Source organism: Stenella coeruleoalba, assembly GCF_951394435.1.
Source record: "Stenella coeruleoalba genome assembly, chromosome: X".
Taxonomy (NCBI): domain Eukaryota; kingdom Metazoa; phylum Chordata; class Mammalia; order Artiodactyla; family Delphinidae; genus Stenella; species Stenella coeruleoalba.
In genome coordinates, this window is record NC_137152.1 from 102,761,610 (window position 1) to 102,775,220 (window position 13,611).

The following is a 13,611-nucleotide window of genomic DNA, read 5'->3' on the forward strand; positions in this document are numbered from 1 at the left end:
AGAGACAGTTTTAATTATGCTGCCAGATCACTGAATATATAAATCCTCCTCTTCTACTTAGAAGAATTTTGATGGAAAAAAACATTTGAGACAACTGTATCAGCAGCTGGATATACTTGAAATGCATGCTGTAGGAAAGTAGGCAGTGTTATATTAAATTATCACTTTTCAAGCTATCTCTATATTGGGCTACTAAATTGATAATTTTTTATTAAATTATAAAATTAAGTTACATAGCAGAGGGAGATATTCCTCAAATTGGTTTTACAGATGTTTTAATTGAATATCTTTTGGAGTGGGATGTAAGAAATTGAACTGACTGGTCATTTCAATACATTAAAATAATCTGTGTAGATGGTATGAATGTTAAGATAATAGAGCATTAAACACTTATTGGAATCACAACAGTTTGAAATTTTGAGTGTTATAATTAGTACTCTTTCTGGCATTATTATGCACATTCCTAATACATAGAACTAAATGCACTGGTAGGCTGAGTTTCTCAGTTTTGCATTCCTACTGCCTTTTTAATCTAGATGCTTATCAGTAGAATAAGTCATGTGCCAACTCAGAGTTAGAAACCAGAACTGAGACCTTGGTATTGTGTTTTTCTAGCAAAATGTTTTTATCTGCTTTGACTAATCTTATGTTAAATACTCTAACTTTAAATAGCTCACAGGGCAGCACTTGTAGCTCTTACCTTGATATAACTGATTCCATTCTTTTTTTTTTTTTTTTTTTTTTTCAGTATGCGGGCCTCTCACTGTTGTAGCCTCTCCCGTTTCGGAGCACAGGCTCCGGACGCGCAGGCTCAGCGGCCATGGCTCACGGGCCCAGCCGCTCCGCGGCATGTGGGATCTTCCCGGACCGGGGCACGAACCTGTGTCCCCTGCATCAGCAGGTGGACTCTCAACCACTGCGCCACCAGGGAAGCCCTGATTCCATTCTTAATTAAAATTTATGACAGCTTAGATCTGAAAAGCAATCTATTGTTCCCTCATCAGACTTAGAAAAGACTTATATGTCCAAGTGCATACTTCCTGGCCCATTCCAAATTGATGTCTACTTCTACAGGAAACCAATACACTGGTTGATTGAGACTGTTCCACACATTGAGAAAAATTTAAAGAAACTTATCCAATTTAATAATTTAAGGCTAGAATAGTAAAAAAAAAAATTTTTTAATGGGTTCCATAAGATTTTTTGTAGCTGTATCATGCATGAAAGCAGAATACTATCACATTCATTTCACATTATTTGAATCAATGTAACACTCACCTTTTTTAAAAAGACTAGTTTTTTTTAGGGCAGTTTTATGTTTAGAACAAAATTGAGAGGAAAGTACAGAGAATTCTCACATACGCCCTACCTTCATGCATGAACAGCTCCCTTCATTATCAACATTACTCACCAAAATAGTACATTTTTTACTAAGGATGCTACATCCTAATCACCCAATGTCCATAGTTTACCTTAGGGTTCACTCTTGGTGTTGTGCATTCTATGGGTTTTGATAAAAGTATTATGACATATCCATTATAATAATATCACACAGAGTATTTTCACTGCCCTAAGGATCCTCTGTCCTCCACCCATTCATCCCTCACAACCCACTAACCCCTGGCAACAATGGATCGTTTTACTGTCTCAATAGTTTTGCCTTTTCCAGAATGTCACCTTGTTGGAATCACACAGTATGTAGCATTTTCAGATTGGCATCTTTCACTTAGTAATATGCAATTTAACTTGCCTCCATGTCTCCATGTCTTTTCATGGTTTGATAGTTCATTGCTTTTTAGCGCTGAATGAAATTTCATTGTCTGAGTGTACCTCAGTTTATTTATCCATTCACCTACTGAAGGACATCTTGGTTGCTTCCAAGCTTTGGCAATGATGAAAAGCTGCTATAAACGTCCATGTGCAGGGTTTTTTGTGGACATAAGTTTTCATCTCCGTTGGGTAAATACCAAGGAGTGTGATTTCTAGATCTTATGGTAAGAGTATGTTTAGTTTTGTAAGAAACTGTCTTCCAAAGTGGCCGTATGATTTTGCACTCCCAGGAGGAATGTAGGAATGTTCCTGTTGCTCCACTTCTTTGCCAGCATTTGGTGTTCTGGACTTCGACCATTCTAATAGATGTGTAGTGATACCTCATTGTTTTAATTTGTGTTTTCCTAATAACAAATGATGTGGAACATCTTTTCATGTGCTTATTTGCCATCTGTGTATCTTCTTCCATGAGGTGTCTGTTAAAGGCTTATGACCATTTTTTAATCACGTTGTTTGTTTTCTTATTTTTGAGTTTTAAGTGTTCTTTGTATATCATGGATAGCAGTCCTTTATCAGATGTGTCTTTTACAAATATTTTCTCCTAGTCTATGGTTGTCTTTTAATTCTCTTGATATTGTCTTTCACAGATCAGAAGTTCTTAATTGTAATGAAGCCCAGCTAGCTCATCAATCATTTATTTCATGGGCCATGCCTTTGGTGGTGTACCTAAAAAGGTAACACCATACCTACGGTCATCTAGGTTTTCTCCTATGTTATATCTCCCAAGAGTTTTATAGTTTTGTATTGTACATTTAGGTCTATGATCCATTTTGAGGTAATTTTGTGAACTGTTTAAGGCCTGTATCTAGATTTTATTTTTTTGCATGTATATGTCTAGTTGTTTCAGCACCATTTGTTGAGGAGACTATCACTCCATTGTAAGGTAACATTCACCTTTTTTGGTAATTTAGATTTTGCTTTAGTGATGACAGTAGAAATTGGTACTCTATTCTGTCACTTCAGGTAATAACTGCATTTCTATTTTCTTTTCATTACAAATCAATAATGCAATTAACATAACAAGCTCCCCAGAGCTACCTAATTATTGCTTTTATAAAGTAAAGAATTGCCACATAAAATGTAAAATAGCTCGAAACAAAATCACAAAACAAATTCCAGAAAACCACTCCCTAGAAAAAGAAAATAGTGTACCTTTTATACAACTGGTTTTCTTTAAGATTTTGTAAGAAGTAAGGATAGACTAGCACCAACCAAATCAAGGAACTCACTCTATTCACTTAAAGAATCAACATAATCCAGTTTGGGTTCCCAAAAGAAAACATGCTGCCCTTCAGATATGTTGATACCATTTTAGACCATTAATTCCTTTATTTTGTTTAACTCATGGAAAAGCAACTTTAGTACAAGAATAAGAAACTAAGAAGTCTGCCTATACATCTATACCAGTTACTATGTTAATCAAATGACACTTATAACCCACTTAATCTGATGTATATTTAATGGCATTCATGAATTCTTTTCAGGATAAATAGGCATAAATTGTAAGTAGTTAGCATATATAATGCTAATTGATTAGTATTATGTTTACATAGCCACATCTTTCTCTTTCTCTCTCACACACACAGATAAACACACACACACACACACACACACACGTTTCTTGTATCACTTTTAGATCTTTTGTTTTTCAAACAACTGTACAGCATTTGAATTTCATAGGCTGTGAATTAAAGACAGTAAGGGGGCACTGACTGGGATGCATATTAAGACAAGTCACATAGTTAAATAACCGTGGGAGATGCAAGCATCAGGAAGAAAAGTAAGGTACATTTAGGTGAATAGTTAGTGTTCAAAGGTCTTGGCACATAGGTAGACAATGAGATATGACAGCCAGAAATGAGATACCAAGATCTGAGTTGATAACAAAATCCACAATTAATGCATGGTAGCAACTGGAGGTGGATAGGGCCGACAGGGGTAGTCTCAAGTATGGAGAAGCACTCTGTTCTTAGTCAGCTCAGAAAGTGACTCTAATTGTAACAATTAAAGGGCTTCTGGTCCAGGTAATACTGGGATAACTACTTAATAAGTACTACTTTAAGCCTCATCAGAATTTATGCCTCATACCAAAAAGAAGCCAGAGCATAAAAGTAAATCAGGGCATTTCTTGGTCCACACTTCCAGTGGTTTTTCATCACTGGAAACTTTCCATCACTGGAAACAAACCTAAAATTGATCATAGCTTACAAGACTTACCTTGACTTGCCCCACCCCTACCCTGTCTTTCTGATATTCCTTGGAACACGCCAAACTTGCTCTCATATCTGGGCTTTTACACTTTCTGTACTCTCTGCCTACAACCAAGGCTCATTCCATTAAATCATTAAGGCTTCTGCTCAAATGTCACTTTCTTGAGATGTATTTTCTGAGAATCTTATCTAAAACAGCAACCCACCACTGGCAAACCTCTTAACGCTATCAATTTTTCTTTATATGTGACATCGTTGAATATATTTATTTGTTTATTTTATACCTCTTCTATTAGAATACCAGTTCCATGAAGGCAGAACTTTCTGTCTATTGTGTCACTCTTGTATCACTAGCACGAGAGCTGGAATTACTGCTATGAAGCTAATGAAACTTAAACTTCAGGGACTCTCATTTGCATAGGCCCTTTTCAAGGCACTGCATGTAATTTTGTATTTATAATTTTGTAGTCTTCTTTGCAAAGTGGGCCTATCAAAATCGTGTAAGCTTTTTTTTTTTTTTGCGGTACGCGGGCCTCTCACTGTTGCGGCCTCTCCCGTTGCGGAGCACAGGCTCCAGACGCGCAGGCTCAGCGGCCATGACTCACAGGCACAGCCGCTCCGCGGCATGTGGGATCTTCCCGGACCGGGGCACGAACCGTGTCCCCTGCATTGGCAGGCGGACTCTCAACCACTGCACCATCAGGGAAGCCCCGTGTAAGCTTTTAGACCTCACTAAACCCCTGCTTACCATCTAGTGTCTGACACTTCATAAGCCCTTAATAAATATTATTTTAGTGAAAGGGTAAAAATGAATGAATAAGCATCTTACAACAAAAAGGTTTCTTAGCTTTCCCCTTCATAGCAAGTTTTAATAAGGGTTGAACTTGGTTGAAAAGTAAAAGATATTAGGTAGCCATTGAGGATATGGGAACAGGGCTGTTCTGAAGAATATGGAAGAGATACTAGAAGAGGATGCTATTGGGATATTAAATTAGAGCAGAGATTTACATTATGATATATTGCCTTAATAAATGGTACTCCAATTATAATTCCACTTCTTGTGACACAGCTTTCTTTCTCTTATATTTCCTAGGAGCTACTCTTTCTAGTATATCCAGGGAGTATCCATACTTTTAAGAAAATCACTGAAGCATGACTGCCTCCTCATTACTGCACTGGGTTGCTTCTTACTTTTCCCTGCATCGTTTTTATAATCTTCAAGGCTTTTAAGAAAGTTTATAGATTCAATCAGGATTGTGTCATAAAGTGGCCTTTGCCCAGTGGAAAAATAGTTGCATACTGCATGCATACCTCATAAATACAGATAAGTGTATAATATACACAAATATACCATAGATGATATACGTGAGAGAGAGAAAGAGATTTAGGATTTATTTTCACTTGTTAATTGTAGCTGCTCTATAGGATCTTTCAGCTCTTCCTGAGTCATTAATAAGGAATTCATAAAAATGAGCCATTAATAAAAGAGCTTGGTTAAATAATACATTACATTTAAATAATGGTCAAAACTAGTTACAATGAAAACTATCTATGAATTGATCACTCGCAATTTATAGAAGCCCATCTGCCTTGGTTTTTAATCTACTCAAATTGTTTTTTGGCCAGTAGCGCTGCCTGAGGCAAATTTATATCAACCTGACAAAAAGCAATAGAAAGTCTTGCTTCAGAGGTTCTCACTGCTTAAAGCTTCGATACTTCTTTAAAAGCTCCAAGGTGTTATAATTAAAAATGTATCAACTGCTTAACTTGTCAACCAAAGGCAGTTATTGTAAAGCATTATTTCCCCTCAAACAGCTAGACTCTCATTGCTCATGTGCGATGGCATTTATAGAAAAAATATAATTAAAGTGTAAATTTAAATTTTGGGAAGGAAACCTCATCAAAGCATCTCCAAAACTTCTGGAAACTGTTCACTTTCTCAGAAGCTGTACGTACTTTCAATTAACATTTACAGATAAACATGTGCAAACACAATTAACAGGCAAATTTTTGATGGTGACTTGAGAGGAAGGGTGAAAAGACTCTCTCCACAAATGTTGTGTTGACTTGAGTAATGGAATGGCAATTGAAATTGTAGTTAAAAATATTTCTTTGAACCTGAGGGCGGGGGGCGGGGGATGCTGGAAGAGTAATACGCAGAGATCACCTTCCTCCCCACAGATACATCAGAAATACATCTACAGGTGGAACAACTCCTACAGAACACCTACTGAACGCTGGCATAAGACCTCAGACCTCCCAAAAGGCAAGAAAGTCCCCACGTACCTGGGTAGGGCAAAAGAAAAAAGAATAAACAGAGGCAAAAGAATAGGGACGGTACCTGCAGCAGTGGGAGGGAGCTGTGAAGGAGGAAAGGTTCCCACACACCAGGAAGCCCCTTCGCGGGCGGAGACTGCGGGTGGCGGAGTGGGGGAGCTTCGGCGCCGCAGAGGAGAGCACAGCAACAGGGGTGCGGAGGGCAAAGCGGAGAGATTCCCGCACAGAGGATCAGTGCCGACCGGCACTCACCTGCCCGAGAGGCTTGTTTACTCACCCGACAGGCAGAGTGGGGCTGGGAGCTGAGGCTCGGGCTTCGGTCGGAGCACAGGGAGAGGACTGGCAGCGTGAACACAGCCTGCAGGGGGTTAGTGCGCCACAGCTAGCTGGGAGGGAGTCCGGGGAAAAGTCTGGACCTGCCTTTAAGAGGCAGGAGATTTTTCTTCCCTCTTTGTTTCCTGGTGCGCGAGGAGAGGGGATTAAGAGCGCTGCTTAAAGGAGCTCCAGAGACAGGCGCAAGCCGCGGCTAAAAGCGCGGACCCCAGAGACGGGCATGAGACGCTAAGGCTGCTGCTGCCGCCACCAAGAAGCCTGTGTGCGAGCACAGGTCACCATCCACACCCCACTTCTCGGGAGCCTGTGCAGCCCGCCACTGCCAGAGTCCCGGGACCCAGGGACAACTCTCCCGGAAGAACGTACGGCGCGCCTCACGCTGGTGCAACGTCACTCCCGCCTCTGCCGCTGCAGGCCCGCCCCGCACTCAATGCCCCTCCCTCCCCCCAGGCACTGAATCAGCGGCTCCTTTAACCCCGTCCTGTCTGAGCGAAGAACAGACACCCTCCAGCGACCTACACGCAGAGGCGGGGGCAAATCCAAAGCTGAAACCCGGGAGCAGTGCGAACAAAGAAGAGAAACGGAAATCTCTCCCAGCAGCCTCAGGAGCAGCGGATTAAAGCTCCACATTCAACTTGATGCACCCTGCATCTGTGGAATACATGAATAGACAATGAATCATCCCAAATTGAGGAGGTGGACTTTTGGAGCAAGATTTATGATTTTTTTCCGCTTTTCCTCTTTTTGTGAGTGTGTATGTGTATGCTTCTGTGTGAGATTTTGTCTGTATAGCTTTGCTTTCACCGCTTGTCCTACAGTTCTATCCGTCCATTTTTGGGTTTTTTTAACTTAAAAATTTTTTTCTTAATAATTATTTTAATAACTTTATTTTATTTTACCTTAATTTATCTTACTTTCTTTTATCCTCTTTCTTTCTTTCTTTTTTTCTTTCTACTTTTTCTTACTTTTATTCTGAGCCATGTGGATGAAAGGCTCTTGGTGCTCCAGCCAGGAGTCAGTACTGTGCCTCTGAGGTGGGAGAGCCAACTTCAGGACACTGGTCCACAAGAGACCTCCCAGCTCCACGTAATATCAAACGGCGAAAATCTACCAGAGACCTCCATCTCAACACCAACACCCAGCTTCACTCAACGACCAGCAAGCTACAGTGCTGACACCCTTTGCCAAACAACTAGCAAGACAGGAGCACAACCCCACCCATTAGCAGAGGGGCTGCCTAAAATCATAATAAGGCCACAGACACCCCAAAACACACCACCACACATGGACCTGCCCACCAGAAAGACAAGATACAGCCTCATCCACCAGAACACAGGCACTAGTCCCCTCCACCAGGAAGCCAACACAAGCCACTGAACCAACTTTAGCCACTGGGGACAGACACCAAAAACAACGGGAACTACGAACCTGCAGCCTGCAAAAAGGAGAACCCAAACACAGTGAGATAAGCAAAATGAGACGACAGAAAACCACACGGCAGATGAAGGAGCAAGATAAAAACCCACCAGACCTAATAAATGAAGAGGAAATAGGCAGTCTACCTGAAAAATAATTCAGAATAATGATAGTAAAGATGATCCAAAATCTTGGAAATAGAATAGAGAAAATGCAAGAAACATTTAACAAGGACCTAAAAGAACTAAAGAGGAACCAAGCAACCATGAACAACACAATAAATGAAATTAAAAATACTCTAGAAGGGATCAATAGCAGAATAACTGAGGCAGAAGAACGGACAAGTGACCTGGAAGATAAAGTAGTGGAAATAACTACTGCAGAGCAGAATATAGAAAAAAGAATGAAAAGAACTGAGGACAGTCTCAGAGACCTCTGGGACAACATTAAATGCACCAACATTCGAATTATAGGGGTTCCAGAGGAAGAAGAAGAAACAAAAGGGACTGAGAAACTATTTGAAGAGATTATAGTTGAAAACTTCCCTAATATGGGAAAGGAAATAGTTAATCAAGTCTAGGAAGCACAGAGAGTCCCATACAGGATAAATCCAAGGAGAAATATGCCAAGACACATATTAATCAAACTGTCAAAAATTAAATACAAAGAAAACATATTAAAAGCAGCAAGGGAAAAACAACAAATAACACACAAGGGAATCCCCATAAAGTTAACAGCTGATCTTTCAGCAGAAACTCTGCAAGCCAGAAGGGGCTGGCAGGACATATTTAAAGTGATGAAGGAGAAAAGCCTGCAACCAAGATTACTCCAACCAGCAAGGATCTCATTCAGATTTGATGGAGAAATTAAAACCTTTACAGACAAGCAAAAGCTGAGAGAGTTCAGCACCACCAAACCAGCTTTATAACAAATGCTAAAGGATCTTCTCTAGGCAAGAAACACAAGAGAAGGAAAAGCCCTACAATAACAAACCCAAAACAATTAAGAAAATGGGAATAGGAACATACATATTGATAATTACCTTAAATGTAAATGGATTAAATGCTCCCACCAAAAGACACAGACTGGCTGAATGGATACAAAAACAAGACCCGTATATATGCTGTCTACAAGAGACCCACATCAGACCTAGGGACACATACAGACTGAAAGTGAGGGGATGGAAAAAGGTATTCCATGCAAATGGAAACCAAAAGAAAGCTGGAGTAGCAATTCTCATATGAGACAAAATAGACTTTAAAATAAAGACTATTAGAAGAGACAAAGAAGGACACTACATAACAATCAAGGGATCAATCCAAGAAGAAGATATAACAATTGTAAATATTTATGCACCCAACATAGGAGCACCTCAATACATAAGGCAAATACTAACAGCCATAAAAGGGGAAATCGACAGTAACACATTCATAGTAGGGGACTTTAACACCCCACTTTCACCAATGGACAGATCATCCAAAATGAAAATAAATAAGGAAACACAAGCTTTAAATGATACATTAAACAAGATGGACTTAATTGATATTTAGAGGACACTCCATCCAAAAACAACAGAATACACATTTTTCTCAAGTGCTCATGGAACATTCTCCAGGATAGATCATATCTTGGGTCACAAATCAAGCCTTGGTAAATTTAAGAAAATTGAAATTGCATCAAGTATCTTTTCCAACCACAACGCTATGAGATGAGATATCAATTACAGGAAAAGATCTGTAAAAAATACAAACACATGGAGGCTAAACAATACACTACTTAATAACGAAGTGATCACTGAAGAAATCAAAGAGGAAATCAAAAAGTACCTACAAACAAATGACAGTGGAGACACGATGATCCAAAACCTATGGGATGCAGCAAAATCAGTTTTAAGAGGAAACTTTACAGCAATACAAGCCTACATGAAGAAACAAGAAACATATGAAATAAACAATCTGAACTTACACCTAAAGCAATTGGTGAATGAAGAACAAAAACATGCCAAAGTTAGCAGAAGGAAAGAAATCATAAAGGTCAAATCAGAAATAAATGAAAAAGAAATGAAGGAAAAAATTGAAAACATCAATAAAACTAAATGCTGATTCTTTGAGAAGATAAACAAAATTGATAAACCATTAGCCAGACTCATCAGGAAAAAAAGGGAGAAGACTCAAATCATAGAATTAGAAATGAAACAGGAGAAGTAACAACGGACACTACAAAAATACAAAAGATCATGAGAGGTTACTACAAGCAACTCTATGCCAATAAAATGGACAACCTGGAAGAAATGAACAAATTCTTAGAAATACACAACCTCCCCAGACTGAATCAGGAAGAAATAGAAAAGATGAACAGACCAATCACAAGCACTGAAATTGAAACTGTGATTAAAAATCTTCCAACAAACAAAAGCCCAGGACCAGTTGGCTTCACAGGCAAATTCTTTCAAACATTTAGAGAAGAGCTAACACCTATCCTTCTCAAACTCTTCCAAAATATAGCAGATGGAGGAACACTCCCAAACTCATTCTACGAGGCTACCATCACCCTGATACCAAAACCAGACAAGGATGTCACAAAGAAAGAAAACTACAGGCCAATATCACTGATGAACATAGATGCAAAAATCCTCAGCAAAATACTAGCAAACAGAATCCAACAGCACATTAAAAGGATTAAAAACCATGATCAAGTGGGTTTTATTCCAGGAATGCAAGGATTCTTCAATATATGCAAATCAATCAATGTGATACAACATATTAACAAAATGAAGGAGAAAAACCATATGGTCACCACAATAGATGCAGAGAAAGCTTTCGACAAAATTCCACACCCATTTATGATAAAAACCCTGCAGAAAGTAGGCATAGAGGGAACTTTCCTCAATATAATAAAGGCCATATATGAGAAACCCACAGCCAACATTGTGGTCAATGGTGAAAACCTGAAAGCATTTCCACTAAGATCAGGAACAAGAAAAGGTTGCCCACTCTCACCAGTCTTATTCAACATAATTTTGGAAGTTTTAGCCATAGCAGTCGGAGACGAAAAAGAAATAAAAGGAATTCAAATCGGAAAAGAAAAACTAAAGCTGTCACTGTTTGCAGATGACATGATACTATACATAGAGAATCCTAAAGATGCTACCAGAAAACTACTAGAGCTAACCAATGAATTTGGTAAAGTAGCAGGATACAAAATTAATGCACAAAAATCTCTGGCATTCCTATACACTAATGATGAATAATCTGAAGGTGAAATGAAGAAAACACTCCCATTTACCATTGCATCAAAAAGAATCAAATATCTAGGTATAAACCTACCTAAGGAAACAAAAGACCTGTATGCAGAAAATTATAAGACACTGATGAAAGAAATTAAAGATGATACAAATAGATGGAGAGATATACCATGTTCTTGGATTGGAAGCATCAACATTGTGAAAATGACTCTACTACCCAAAGCAATCTACAGACTCAATGCAATCCCTATCAATCTACCACTGGCATGTTTCACAGAACTAGAACAAAAAATTTCACAATTTGTATGGAAACACAGAAGACCCCGAATAGCTAAAGCAATCTTGCGAATGAAAAACGTAGCTGGAGGAATCAGGCTCCCTGACTTCAGACTATACTCCAAAGCTACAGTAATGAAGACAGTATGGTACTGGCACAGAAACAGAAATATAGATCAATGGAACAGGATAGAAAGCCCAGAGGTAAACCCACACACATATGGTCACCTTTTCTTTGATAAAGGAGGTAGGAAGGTACAGTGGAGAAAGGACAGCCTCTTCAATAAGTTGTGCTGGGAAAACTGGACAGGTACATGTAAAAGTATGAGATTAGATCACTCCCTAACACCATACACAAAAATAAACTCAAAATGGATTAAAGACCTAAATGTAAGGCCAGAAACTATCAAACTCTTAGAGGAAATCATAGGCCAAACACTCTATGACATAAATCACAGCAAGACCCTTTTTGACCCACCTCCTAGAGAAATGGAAATAAAAACAAAAGTAAACAAATGGGACCTAATGAAACTTCAAAGCTTTTGCACAGCAAAGGAAACCATAAACGAGACCAAAAGACAACCCTCAGAATGGGAGAAAATATTTGCAAATGAAGCAAGTGACAAAGGATTAATCTCCAAAATTTACAAGCAGCTCATGTAACTCAATAAAAAACAAACAAACAACCCAATCCGAAAATGGGCAGAAGACCTAAATAGACATTTCTCCAAAGAAGATATACAGATTGCCAACAAACACATGAAAGAATGCTCAACATCATTAATCATTAGAGAAATGCAAGTCAAAAGTACAATGAGATATCATCTCACACCAGTCAGAATGGCCATCATCAAAACATCTAGAAACAGTAAATGCTGGAGAGGGTGTGGAGAAAAGGGAACACTCTTGCACTGATGGTGGGAATGTGAATTGGTACAGCCACTATGGAGAGCAGTATGGAGGTTCCTTAAAAAACTACAAATAGAACTACCATATGACCCAGCAATCCCACTACTGGGCATATACCCTGAGAAAACCATAATTCAAAAAGAGTCATATACCACAATGTTCATTGCAGCTCTATTTACAATAGCCCAGAGATGGAAACAACCTAACTGTCCATCACTGGATGAATGGATAAAGAAAATGTGGCACATATATACAATGGAATATTACTCAGCCATAAAAGGAAACGAAATTGAGCTATTTGTAATGAAGTGGATGGACCTAGAGTCTGTCATACAGAGTGAAGTAAGTCAGAAAGAGAAAGACAAATACCATATGCTGACACATATATATGGAATTTAAGTGAAAAAAAATGTCATGAAGAACCTAGGGGTAAGACAGGAATAAAGACACAGACCTACTAGAGAATGGACTTGAGGATATGGGGAGGGGGAAGGGTAAGCTGTGACAAAGTGAGAGAGTGGCATGGACATATATACACTACCAAACGTAAAATAGATAGCTAATGGGCAGCAGCTGCATAGCACAGGGAGATCAGCTCGGTGCTTTGTGACCACCTAGAGGGTTGGGATAGGGAGGGTGGGAGGGAGGGAGATGCAAAAGGGAAGAGATATAGGAACATATGTATATGTATAACTGATTCACTTTGTTATAAAGCAGAAACTAACACACCATTGTAAAGCAATTATACTCCAATAAAGATGTAAAAAAAAGACATTTAAAAAGTGTTATGAAGTCACATTTAAACATCTTTTCATGGTTTTGTCTATTGCTCAGGAAAGTTTTCCTTACTACAAAATTGACATTTTTTTTCTGAATATATATCCAATTGCTTCAAAATTTATTGACTGATCTACATTTTCCTCAATGATCTTAAAGTTAACCTTTATATCATAAACTAAATATATAGACCTTTATCATAGATTAAATATATGTAATAAAAAAAGATATTTCTTTTTAGTGATTTCATTCTTATTTTATCTTTCTGTTGCCCCCTCTTTTTCCTCAAGAAATACAGAATGCAATTACTAGCATAATGATTAAAGAAATAATTAGGCA

The 13,611-nt window shown here is 38.6% G+C and overlaps 1 long non-coding RNA gene across 1 annotated transcript in view; it reads right to left on the bottom strand.

Annotated features, from left to right (window-relative positions):
* Positions 1-6,993, bottom strand: part of LOC307180392 — a 155,126-nt gene extending 148,133 nt beyond the window's left edge. The window contains exon 1 of the long non-coding RNA XR_013825727.1: positions 6,595-6,993. This is a non-coding gene — a long non-coding RNA (uncharacterized lncRNA). The remainder of the gene's footprint in view (positions 1-6,594) is intronic.
* Between the last annotated feature and the right edge of the window lie 6,618 nt (positions 6,994-13,611).